This window comes from Chrysemys picta, chromosome 3, assembly GCF_011386835.1.
Source record: "Chrysemys picta bellii isolate R12L10 chromosome 3, ASM1138683v2, whole genome shotgun sequence".
In the NCBI taxonomy this organism is placed as follows: Eukaryota; Metazoa; Chordata; order Testudines; family Emydidae; genus Chrysemys; species Chrysemys picta.
The window spans coordinates 122,300,402-122,314,297 of record NC_088793.1 but is presented as its reverse complement, the minus strand read 5'-3'; the positions used below and the strand labels follow the sequence as shown (position 1 = coordinate 122,314,297).

Below are 13,896 nucleotides of genomic sequence, written 5' to 3'. Positions count from 1 at the left end.
AAATGAAAAGAAACCAATGCTTCTTCCAAACTGGCTGTTTCTCATCATCTTCTTAACGTTGTCATTTAGACTATTGATGTTATTTAAATTTCTCTGCAATGTATATAAATACTTCGTTGGTAAATTATGTTATGTTGTAAATTTTAAGTTATATTGGAGTCCGTGTGGTATAGCTGGTTAAGGTTTACCAGCTTTTCTCTACTGGAGACCTGTATTCAAATACCATTTAGGTCAAAGGAGAAAGTTAGCTAATGGCCTCAACATATTCTCTTGTGGAAAAAGGCCTAATGCAATGACTGTTGGAGTCAATGGACAGACTCCCATTGATTTTTACCAGGCATTGGACTCTCTCCACCACAGAGTTTGTCAGTCAGTGATAAGAATAAGCCCTGGTCATGGATAGCAGATCAGGGTTGAATTGGTTTGATGTTCAGATATGATAGTGACAGACCTGTTACAAATACCTAGATAGATTGATGAAATTCGGTTGATATAATTTACTGTATCTGTTCATAGCAGGCCTGAATGTAGCCAATCCAATCAATTTTCCATTTTCAGGTGCATGAAATTCATCCTTAAACTTAATTTTAAAAAGAGACTATATGTATGTTTTCCAGATCATTATGTCAAATTAAGATGAAGACGTGGTACCAGTACTTTTTATTTTAAAATATATAGGAGGCATTCAGAAACCTTATTAGTCATAATGAGTCTATCTTAAAAGGTTTAAGTAATTACTTGGCGACAGCACAAAGGATAGTTATTCTGTGGCAAACATCATTCTGTCTGTCTTTCAAAAAAAATGTGGTAATGTAACTAGCTGCACTGAGTATTTGACTTTGATTCTCCACATGGACAAAGAACAGAAAACTGTGTGTTAATGTAGGCTGTAGTATAATGTTCCTTCCAGCAGTAGAATAAGAATGGATTTGAAAGAGAGGAAATATTTCCTGACTCCTAGTGCTTTAGCTGCAGGCTGATAAATAGTGCAGTTTGGAATCAATTTCAGCATTGATCTGAAAGATAATCCTCTTCACAACAACCACGTCCTGGGGTTTATACTGTCAGGTGTGAAAATGAATGGCAGGTTCTAAAAAAAGGAAGAAAAAAAAGGGGCCCACAGGAAGAGGGATAGTTATTTGTCTGTCACACATGAGCTACTGCACTACAGAAATTTCCTTGGAAAAAATAAGTTAGCTATATATGGAAAGAGTATTTATTTTCTTAATTACGAAAATGATGCTCTGAAATTGAAGAATCAATCATGTTTATTGTTATATATGGGAAATTAAATATATACCATATACAATAATTTAACTTGCTGTGCAAGCAATCCATAGTATGTTTCCAATCAATATTCTGTACTTCAGAAGTCTTCATGCTAGCTTGGTCATGTAGGGCATGGGGGGGTGGGGAGAGGGCGAAACTATGGATGTAGACCCAGCTGTTCAACTTGGAAGGCTTTTTATCCTGTAAATGCTGTGCAACAAATAAGAATTACAAAAAGTGCCTGAGAGAATACATGAGTGTTTGGAGTTGGAATGCATTTAAAGCAGTGTTTAGCAATTTGTTTAAGTAAAAACTGAACATAGTTTTACTTCTCTATCCCCCTCCTTAAAAAAAAAAAAAACCATGCACACTAAACACAGGAAAAATGTGATTTTTTTTTTTATTTTCTTGATCATGTCAAAGGAAGAAAGACTTATCCTATCCTTGAAGTTGTAGCTGCAAGGCGTTAAAGCTCTCCACTCTGTCAAGCATTTTATCAGCATATCTTAATTAGGGAGATTATGGATCTTGGTTGAAAAGTACCTTTTCTGCAAAGGAGCCTATGACATTTCCTAGGGTACAATCTAGACTGTTGAACAACGGTGTTCTCTTAACGCTCTCGCCTGGGGTGCCTTTTACATTGCTGTGGTACCAGAACAGCCACACCTGGCCTGCTCACACACAGCCTTCAGCATGCAAATTCACTCCCAGCTAAATACATGAATGGTCTCCCAGCCATTCATGAGTCACATACATGGTGACACCTGCATGTTCTTAGACCCAGCCTTGACCCCAGAAATTTGTGTTTTGTTCTATACTATACCCTCCTGGGCTTCTGCTTAGTATGGGCTGGGGTGAGGGAGTTGACCATCACCACAGGCAAGGATTTGCAGGAGAAAGAGGGCAAGAAACTTTGTTCAGCTTGAGCCACTGACAAGCCCTTGGTCTCACAGATGGGGTGAGATCAAACTAGGGAAGGGCGCATCACAGGGCTTCTGTTATTTTCAAAGATCTGTGATTCTAGAGTGCTTTAAGAGTGCTAAGCCTGTGTTTCTTGCTTTCCTGCCACATTGTGCCCAAAGAGGCTACACTAGAAGCCCAGAGTGCCCACAGCTGAGGTGAAACACTATGAGAGCATGTGTAGCTACACACTCCACTGTGGATGCAATCGGCTTTTTACTGGATGTGTAGCTACACAAATCCTACATGCCATCTCCAGTGAAAACAAGACCTCAGAGTGGCCATGTCACTAAGGGAATAAGACTTTACATACAGAGGATAATGACGCTTTTCTGTTATGTTAGAAAGACACGGTGGGTGAGTGTCAGAGGGTTCACCCTGCGCCCTGGGTATTCAGCCCCTGGGCCTCCCTCTTCAATGAGTCAGGGACACTTCAGTCTGGTGCAACACCCATGCTCTTTATTCTCAGAAGGTTTCCCACCACCAGTTCCCAACTATATACAGGCTTCACAGCTACGTTGCCTACAACAGGCCTGGCCAGCAACAGACTAGGAGGCTCCCACTTCCTTCTGTGCCTGACCCTTCTCTTTCCCTCTTCCCCCTTTTCCCTGGCTTCCTCCCAGCCCTTATAGCTCTGGGTTAATAAGACTAGCACATGCGGCCAGTTACCAGGCAAGCACAGGGCTATTCACCCAGCCCCAATCCATTCCCCTTAATTGAGGCTGGAGTGGTAGGAGCTCAACCAGCACCCTGCCACAGTGAGGTAATATCTTTTATTGAACCGACTTGTATTGGTAAGCGAGACAAACTTTTGATCTTCTACAGAGCTCTTCTTCAGGTATAGAAATATACTCTGAGTGCATTTCTCTTACGTTGACTTGTTTAATGAAGATACACAGTCATCTTGCTATGACTTAACAGAAGGCCTTTTCCTGCCCTTTTCTGAACTTTGAACAGCACAAACCAGGAAGTCCAATTTGTGAAAACCATGGGTTCCATGCAAATAGGATTTTTAATGTTTTAGTCTAGATGTATGGCATGTCAGAGAGACTCCATGGGAGAGAACAGAGGGACAAAGTGAGGGGAGATGAATGGACTGATCCCTATTAAAACCAGAGTTAGCCTTGGCAGAGGGAAAATAGATACCAAATGAAAGGGGACATACTGGGACCAATGATCCATCTAGCCCAGTATCCTGTCCTCCAAGAGTGGTCAATGCCAGATGTTTCAAAGGGAACAGGGCAATCATCAAGTGATCCATCCCCTATGGTCCAGTCCCAGTATCTGACAGTCAGAGGCTTAGGGACACCCACAGCATGGGGTTGCATTCCTGACCATTTTGACTAATAGCCATTGAAGGACCTACCTTCCATGAATTTAACTAATTCTGTTTTGAACCAAGGTGTAGTTTTGGCCTTCACAACATCCCCTGGCAACAAGTCCCACAGGTTGACTGTGCGTTGTGTGAAGAAGTATTTTCTTTTGTTTGTTTTAAACCTGCTGCCTATTAATTTCATTGGGTGACCCTGGTTCATGTGTTATGTGAAGGGGTAAATAACACTTCCTTATTCATTTTTTCTGCACAATTCATGATTTTATAGATCTCTGGACTATAAGGTGGCTAGATCATCAGGCTCAATGGGTAGTGATCAATGGCTCCATGTCTAGTTGGCAGCCGGTATCAAGCAGAGTGCCCCAAGGGTCAGGCCTGGGGCCGGTTTTGTTCAATATCTTCATTAATGATCTGGAGGATGGCATGGACTGCACCCTCAGCAAGTTTGCAGATGGCACTAAAATGGGAGGAGTGGTAGACATGCTGGAGGGTAGGGATAGGATACAGAGGGACCTAGACAAATTAGCGGATTGGGTCAAAAGAAATCTGATGAGGTTCAACAAGGAAAAGTGCAGAGTCCTGCACTTAGGATGGAAGGGTCCCATGCATTGCTACAAACTAGGAACCAAATGGCTAAGCAGCAGTTCTGCAGAGAAGGACCTAGGGGTTACAGTAGATGAGAAGCTGGATATGAGTCGACAATATGCCCTTGTTGCCAAGAAGGCTAACGGCATATTGGATTGTATAAGTAGGGGCATTGCCAGCAGATCGAGGGACATGATCATTCCCCTCTATTTGACATTGGTGAGGCCTCATCTGGAGTACTGTGTCCAGTTTTGGGCCCCACACTACAAGAAGGATGTGGAAAAATTGGAAAGAGTCCAGCGGAGGGCAACAAAAATGATTAGGGGGCTGGAGCACATGACTTATGAGGAGAGGCTGAGGGAACTAGGATTGTTTAGTCTGCAGAAGAGAAGAATGAGGGGGGATTTGATAGCTGCTTTCAATTATCTGAAAAGGGGTTCCAAAGAGGATGGATCTAGACTGTTCTCAGTGGTGGCAGATGACAGAACAAGGAGTAATGCCCTCAAGTTGCAGTGGGGGAGGTTTAGGTTGGATATTAGGAAAAACTTTTTCACTAGGAAGGTGGTGAAGCACTGGAATGGGTTACCTAGGGAGGTGGTGGAATCTCCTTCCTTAGAGGTTTTTAAGGTCAGGCTTGACAAAGCCCTGGCTGGGATGATTTAGTTGGGGATTGGTCCTGCTTTGAGCAGGGGGTTGGACTAGATGACCTCCTGAGGTCCCTTCCAACCCTGATATTCTATGATTCTATTCTATGATTCTGTCATATCCCCCTTTAGTCTTCTCTTTTCCAAGCTGAACAGTCTTTTTAATCTCTCCTCATATGGAACCTGTTCCATACCCTTAATCATTTTTTGCCCTTCTCTGTACGTTTTCCATTTCTAATGCATCTTTTTTGAGATGGGACGACCAGAACTTCGTGCAGTATTCAAGGTGTGGGCATACCATGAATATATATAGTGTCATTATATTTACTGTCTTATTATCTATCCCTTTCCTAATAGTTCCTAACATTAACTTTTTTGACTGCTGCTGCAGATTGAATGGATGTTTTCAGAGAGCTGTCCACAATAACTCCAAAATCTCTTTCTTGAGTGGTAACAGCTAATTTAGACCCCATCATTTTGTTTGTATAGTTGGGATTGTGTTTTCTAATATGCATTGCTTTGCATTTATCAACACTGAATTTCATCTGCCATTTTGTTGCCCAGTCACCCAGTTTTGTGAGATCCCTTGGTAACTCTTCGCAGTCAGCATTCGATTTAACTACTTTGTATAATTTTGCATCTGCAAACTTTGCCTCCTCACTGTTTAACTCTTTTTCCAGATAATTTATGAAGATGTTGAACAGCACTGGACCCAGTACATTACTTTGGGGGACCCTGCTATTTACCTCTCTCCACTGTGAAAACTGGCCATTTATTCCTACCCTTTGTTTCCTGTCTTTTGGCTAGTTAGTGGTCCATGAGAGAATCTTCCCTCTTATCTCATGACAGTCTATTTTGCTTAGGAACCTTTGGTGTGGGACTCTTTCAAAAGCTTTCTGCAACTCCAAGTACACTATATCAACTGATTACCCTTGTCCACATGCTTGTTGACACCCTCAAAGAATTCTAATAGAGTAGTGAGGTATGATTTCCCTTTACAAAGGCTGTATTAACTCTTCCCCAACATACTGTTTTCATCTATGTGTCTGATAATTCTGTTCTTTACTGTCGTTTCAACCAGTTTGTCTGGTACTGAAGTTAGGCTTACTGGCCTGTAATTGCCAGGATCACCTCTGGAGCCTATTTTAAAAATTAGCATCACATTAGCTATCCTCCAGTCAAGCTGATTTAAATGATAGGGTACATACCACAGTAGTTAGTTCTACAATTTCATATTTGAGTTCCTCCAGGACTATTGGATGAATATCATCTGGTTCTGGTGATTTATTACGGTTTAATTTATCAATTTGTCCCCAAACCTCCTCTATTGACACCTCAATCTGGGACAGCTCCTCAGATTTGTCACCTAAAAAGACTGGCTCTGGTGTGGGAATCTTCCTCACATCCTCTATAGTGAATAATTCATTTAGCTTCTCTGCAATGGCCTTGACTCCCTTGAGTACTCCGTTAGCACCTCAGTCATCCAGTGGCCCTATTGATTGTTTGGCTGACTTCCTGCTTCTGATGTACTTAAAATTTGTTTTGCTGTTAATTTCTGAGACTTTTGCTAGTTGCTGTCAGGAGGAGAAAAAGGCAATGTGGCAGTCTATTCAGTAGTTCAAGTCACAATGTAAAGAATAACTAATTCAAGTGAAACTGTTGGGGAAATTTTAAGTAGCCAGAAGTAATTTTATCTTGGGAATGTGGTCAAGACAATAGAGCTCACAATTATATTTTTATAGTGTCGTTAGGTCTCTAATTTTCTTAAGTGTTCAGAACTTAATTTTCCTACCTTCTCCAAATATCAGGTACCTCCAGCAGCAACATACCTTCAAGCACCATTCACTGTAGGAACATTGGTTCAATACTGATTCAAAGGGAAAAGTGCCACATGCTGAGTTATCATTACCCCTTCCTGTAGCATCCAAACTGTCCTTGAAGGTCTTCCATCCAAGTGCTGACCAGACCACATTCTGCATAATTTGTGAAATTTGACAAAACCACTACCGGAGATGGTCTGGCTGTAGTTAATTTGAGAAAACTGAGAATTTTGGCTATATTTGAGATTTTTGTTGAGATTCATGTCTTTCTTAATTTTTCTGAATTATTTTGCCATTGCTTAGCTCTAATGCGTAGTGGAGCTTAACTTGGTGTACAAGTCAGATCTGTAGTTTAGGGATCATTACAGCTACAGACATAGACTGCTCCTTCATCAGTTTTCATATTCACGGTGATCACAATTAAAAATTCAATATTTACCATCAGTCATCACATAGTGGCATGTGAAATAGGCAGTTATTTCCTATGAATAGAGGGAAAAACTCATGGTGTGTCATATACCATGTTTGGCAACTGTTGGCAAATATTGACTTTTCAATGGTGACTATTGTAGTATAGAAGTGCCCAGATTTTACCAATCTTGCTTGAGCCTCTGTGCAAACATCACCAAATCAAAACATACCTTGGCATACATGATATAATGTGGTCTGTAGAGACCGATAATTACTTTAAGAATGAGAGGTACTGAAAATAATTTTGAGGGATAGATTTTGTTGGTGTCCTTTCCACTGTCTTAAGAAAAAAGTATAACTCAGAACAAAAACAAAACTACTGAAATGAAACACCATTGTGGTTCAGATTGGATAGGAGTAATGCTTGGAAGAAAGCTTTTTATTATCTGTTTAATAAATGTCTTGGCTTGCATGATTATATTGGGATTTGATACTGATGCTAGCTTGGATTAACACTGCTGTTCCTATTGATTTAATTAGTCATATGAACCTTGGTTTCCATTAATATTTTTATTGGCAGAATCAATAGAAATTACATTAGAGTTTCTAAGCATGAATGTCAGTTCTTAAAGGCTTCCTGCTAAGTATCTTGAATGTTAATGCTCATTAAGAGGAAATGTTAGTATACTTCTGCAGACACCTACTGAAGTTCTCTTTCCTTCAACTTTGTTTCATTTCAGAATGTTACACTCCCACACCGATTTCAGTCTGACAACATGTTGATTTGTGTGATAACAAAATTAAGTCTATGTCCTCCCCTTAGTAATGTTGAGAAGGATGAAAAATTGTGATAACTGAGTTATAGTGGAGTGAACGGGTTGGTGGAAAATAAGAACAGTAGCACCAGTATAGGCAATGATCTAAAAATGTGTCTTGCTGGAAAATACAGATGAAATACCTGAGTGCCAGATATTCACAGCTGTTTATGTGCTACTGTTGATCCATCTGCAAAGACTGCATCCCAGTTGCTTAATGTATACTGGAATGGGAGAGAGTGATCCATTTGAGATGGAATGCCTGGAACATTTTAGAAATCACTGACAAACAATGATGCTAACATACGGCAAAAGTGATGCTTTAAACCACAGCTGTGCATTGGAGGTGCTGGAGAACCATCCCCCCCAAAACAAGAACTCTTAAAAGGCTTTGTGCCTGATGCACAGTATCTGTGGGAAGCCCCAGAGAGCACAGTTACTTTAAATTGGGTGTAGCATGTGCTTCCCTCTGTGCGCACAAGGTTTTCCATTTTGCCAGGTTCCTGCATGTGAGATACTAGGTGGGCAAAATCTCCTTGCCCCCTCTCCCACATTGTCAGGCTTGTAGTAGGTGCATTAATGAAGCACTTGTTGCACAGTTAATATGGAACTGGAAATGTCATTAATGTTGCACCTTACTTTTGTCAGCTACACATGGTAGACTATTAAAATACTCATAATAGGGAGCTGCAGTCATATAACCATCATTTTCCACATCCCCTTCCTTCTCTGCAGATCAGTTATAAATGAAAACAAAAGGACCTACTTCTTGCTTTGCCACTGCTACTGAATGCTTATGGGACAATCATTTGTGCAATCTGTGACAGTCATTTCCTCTAAAGGCTGAATAAGTGTTCAATACCTTATAACTTGATTGAAGTGGCTGATCCAAGTACCATACTCCCTCTTCCCCTGTGATCCAGTGGCAAAGCCATCCAGGCACCAGAGCACGAATAAGTTGTATCCTGAAAAGAGGTGAAGTACTTACTCCCTTACCTGTCCACTAAGAAAGCATAATTCCTCCCAGGGCTACCCCTAGTACAGTACAACTCATCCTCTACTCCTTACGCTGGACTGTATTAATGGCTCACTTCAGCTGTTTGCCTGGGTAATGTTGATGGTGCAGAATAATTGTTACATTCTGCCCCTGCAAGTGGTTTAGTTGTGGATAATTGAGCATGCTATGTACTGTAGATAAAACAGATTATTATTCTTGTGTATGAAAAATGTTATTTAAGTTATTAAATAGCTGTAGATATTAAACTGTTGTATAGTTCATTCCTGGCTGATCTTAACTAATAGAAAGGTTTCCTATAGCAGAGTTGAAGACACGCATACCCCAGTAATGTAGCCCATAAAACAACAATTTAAATTCTATATTACCATTGAATAATACTTAGCACTATTAGGAAAAAGTCGTATGGTAAACTAAATAGATGTTAAACATGTTTTCACTGTAGTGGGTCAATACTTCCAGGATTGTTTACTGTTTTTTTGAATGTTTACTGACCAATGTAATGAAATTATATAGGCAAGGTGATAACACTAGCTGCACAGTTATAGTTGCTATCAATTTGCCAGCTGTTTTTGGTCTTGATTTTCTAACAATATGTCAGTAGAAGAGAAGGACAAGACAATGGGCTCTTGATGTTGTTTGGAAATAGCATTGATTTTCCTATATTGGCAACTAGCCTACTGTTTGTCAATATAATAAGATTGATTTCACACTTCATAATGGCTTACTATGATAATAACTTGAACATATCTACATGAAAAGCAAATGTTCCACACATCTGATAAAAACGTTCAGATTTTAGAACTTCAATCATCAACAGGTGCAAGTGGGCTTTCATTTAGACCTAATACACTTTCTATTTGTTTCAGTCCTTCCTCAAATACATTTTGCAAGACCTAGAAACATATTGTACATTTTGCAGTATTCAAGATGTACCAGTTCTTCAGTGTCAAATTCACTATTTAGATTGTCACTGAAGCTATTCTTAATACTGCTGTCACACACAATATTTGCATCACATTCTTCAATTCAAGAGGAGAAACTGCTCTTTTTAAAAAAAGAATAGTTCATTCAAGAGGAAGACACGATAGGTGACAATTATTATTTTTCTCTAACATAGTAAGTATGTCTGGGTTTTTTCCCCTTAGTTTGGCAACCAGCACTGGTTTATATTTTGAAATCATTGCTGTGGAGTTAGCCATTAAAGTCAGTTTTGAGATTCCCAAAATAGAAATGTTTCATTTTGATTTATTGGACTGACCCAAAATGCTTGATTTGAGTCAGTTCAATATAAATTGTATTTTCCCATTATGGTGCATTGCCTCTTGGAAGTTAGTTCAAGAGCCTTATGCTCCCCTTCTCCCCATGGGCAGCTCCCTCTGACGGGACTACATGTCACATGATGCAGAGAGAGTCGTGTGATTCCCCTGATGCATCACACATTGCTTGGTCAGAGAGAAATCACATTGCATTATGAGAAATATAGAGCTCCAGGGAGCTTAGCCTGTAGAAGAGAATTGGGGGCCTGAACTACAGCTCCCATAAGGCAATGTACTGATAGGAAAATGCAGTTTAATGTATTACTGCACTGAGTCAAAACATTTTGGGTGAGTTCAGCAAAACAAAATATTCTGTCAAATTAGCCCAAAACAAAGTATTGGGTCAAATTAACCCAAAACAAAATATTTTATTATTTTCCTGACAGAAAATAAAAAAAATTCAGAAAAATTAAGATTTTCCAGTGGAAAAGTTCAAATTTAGCAGAAACTGAATTTTCAATCTGAAAATTCCTGGCTAGCTCTATTCCCAACCATACAAGTATGAAGATTTTGACTGTATGAGCAGGACTGTGACATGTTTTTGAGCTGCATCCATGTTCAAGCACAGTTCTTCTGTTTAGAGGGACCACCTAATCGTTTATGTGTAACTGAATCAGCCTACGGTTCTCTGTGCAGGCAGGTGGACATTCAGAAGCACATTACCCAGCATGTGAAAAATACCCACATCCTCTGTCCTGGCACCACAGTTAAGATAGTATACAATATCTGATGAGATTTTTCACAGAATCCACTGATACAAATATGGTTGTGCTGTGTGGTTGATAATTGCTTGTGCTGGGAAAAAAACCCTGTTTGTGAACATCCATATTAGGTGAGATTGTGTCAGAGGAGCATGTCGAAACCTGTTTACAGAACACCAGTACATGCCCTTTATCTCAGTGAGTCATAGGAGTGGTTAGGGCAATTATCTTTCTTCTTTTGTGTCTTCCATTAATTATTATTATAAATATAATTTAAAAAAAAAAAGATTAACAGAATTGTTGGCAGCACAAATTATTTTCTTATACAAGTATTAAAAGAGATAGTGACACATACAAAGGGAATAAATACGACAGAGCTGAGACAGTATATGTTATGAGTTGCGGTAGGCATGCATTTGGGCCTGATCCTCAGCTGGTGTTACTCACCAGAGCTCTGTTTAAGTCAATGGACTGTATGGCGATTAACACCAGCTGAGGATTTGGCTCATTATTTTTCATAAAAATTATCTCAATGATTTTTTCAAAATAATTTTTAATCTCATTTCTCCCACCTTTCTTCAAACAGTTTAGTTGTTAATCTACTGCAGGCATAAAGTAGTTTCATTTAGCTTGATAGTTAATATTTAGACAATTGAGGAAATATGTGGCTACTAATAAAGAAGAAATACTTTCTTCTTAACTTTGGGTTCAGTAAACATAACACTGGTATTAGTACAGTTTATAGCTCTGAAATATTATATCTCTTTGTTGAGTCCAGATATTGTAGGGTCACTTCAGAAAATCTGAAACATCCACTTTATGCTCTTGGGTTTCCAAAAAGAAACATTTCCTCTTAATATGTACAGTTTATTTCTCTTATTATTTCTCTCTTGTACTTTTTTTTTTAACAAGTTCAGACATCTGACTTTGGAGTAAATGGAGTTGCATTGAGATGGAAATTGTAGCTCATATACTTAGTAGACAGAAGTTTTAAAATATATATATAATATGTTTATTGTCTTATTTCTGTTACGAATATGTGAGTTTGCTGTCAGTGAAGCTTATGACGTGGTAATGCAATGAAAATAAAATCTCTGTCCAACGTGACTTAGTTTTAAATCAAGGACAACACAATTTTCTTTTTCTTCTTTTCTTTGTATTAAAGAGATGTTCTGTCATGGTGGTATCATTGTTGCAAATTCTGAATTATGCATGAACTGAAAAAATCCCTTTATAGTGCGAGAGAGAAAATAAGACAGTGCTGTGCTATTTGTTGTGCGCTAAATACATAGCAGCAGAATATTCAGCTCAGCTCTAACTACAAAGGCCCACCAAAGCTGGCAATCTGAGAACTAGCCCATGCATTTTGCCCAATGACACTTAGATATATTTATAGGCATATCTATGTTACTTTCCACTTTTTATCTCTCCCCTTTCCTCAGACAGAATAAGAGTTGGCAACTTTGGGAGTCACAAGTATTTCTCTCCTCCAGATACCTTCAAAAAACTTTATAAATATCAAGCAAATTTTTATAATTTTAAAAATATTTTGAGACTACTGTGTTTTCATCTTTTGTAAGTATTAACAAAGAAAGAAAAGGAAAATGCAGAACCAAAACAAATAAATACACAACACATTTAAGTTTAGATATATCTCCCAAGTCTTCTTAAACTGACCTTCGCTCTAACAAAATTAAAAAGATACATGAGCTGAGTCTAGTCCTGCCAGTCAGAAACTCCTGAGTTCTAATCCCAGCTTTGACATGGATTCACTCTCTGGCTTTAGTGAAAGCATTTAGGCCTCAGTTGAGCAGAAGTACAGTGACTTGTGTAGGAGAAGTGAGGAACTATCCCATCACAGAAGGTGATGTGGGAGATTGTGCCACAAGGGAACAACAATAGCTCTTAGAGCTCTCTGGCAAGTATCCAGAGCGTGATTTCTTAGTATCTCCCTTCTCTGTATTCAGCCAGTTCTCCAGGGGAGGTAAAAAAATTCAAATTTTATTATTATTTTTTAAATGAAAAAGGTGACATTTTTTCATTAAATGTTTTAGCAAATGTGTTTCTTTTAAAATCCATTTGTATGTGTGTGGGCGATGGCTTTGCCTCTTCCACAACCCTGTCCAGACCATTTGGCTAGCTTGCACTCCTAGGGAAAATGATGCTGACTTAAATCAACTGATAAATTTAGTAAATAGACAGTAGGATGTTTGTCTCATTGTTTCTTTGTGCTCTGTTTGTTGTATGTATCTGTTGTCTCTTGTCTTATACTTAGATTGAAAGCTCTTCAGGGCACAGACTGTATTTGTGTTTTTTGTTTGTACAGTGTGGAGCTCTGGTTTACAAGTGTGGCCCTCGTGTGCTACCACAATAGAAATAAATACTACTACAGTATTAATAATACTAGTAGTAAGTATTATTTAACTCATACCCTCTTAACACATCCTACAAAGAACTGGTCACACTTCCAGAGATTTTAAACTTTTTCGTTTTCACCTGAAAACATAGAAAGACATTGAATGGCTGTTGGTAATACAAACATGTCACGGAGAAATCACATCACAGAAGGAGAATCCAGGGCCATGCCTAGAATTCATGATGCAGTGTGTGAAATAAGCCATTTGTGTCATACCTTCCTTCCACTCGTGTAATTCTATGTATCCAACCACAACAAACCTCTACCTGCTTCCTGGTTGAGTTTGCGAGTACAGGGTCCTACTTATCTGTAAACATAAGTCTATAGCCGTGGTTAAGAGAGGATATTAAGCAAAATCTTTCTTTTGACTTAATCTTGTATGGTTGCTTTGGAAGTGTGATGTGAACTCTCCTACCCATTGCATATCTACAGAGTTAGTAAAATACACGTCCAGCCCACAGGCATGGATATATACTATATGTTTGAAAATATCCACATTTTTGTAACAAGTCTATCTAGCTTTTAACATTAGATTAGGAAACAACATGCTTTCAATGCCTTTTTAGCTAAGCTGCTATTTGCAGGAAGAAGTGGGGAAGGAAGGGAGG

General features: G+C 39.0%; 1 protein-coding gene across 6 annotated transcripts in view; it reads left to right on the top strand.

The window, feature by feature from the left end:
• PRKN (parkin RBR E3 ubiquitin protein ligase) overlaps nt 1-13,896 on the top strand; it is a 1,174,462-nt gene that overhangs the window by 165,111 nt on the left and 995,455 nt on the right. The window lies entirely within an intron of this gene.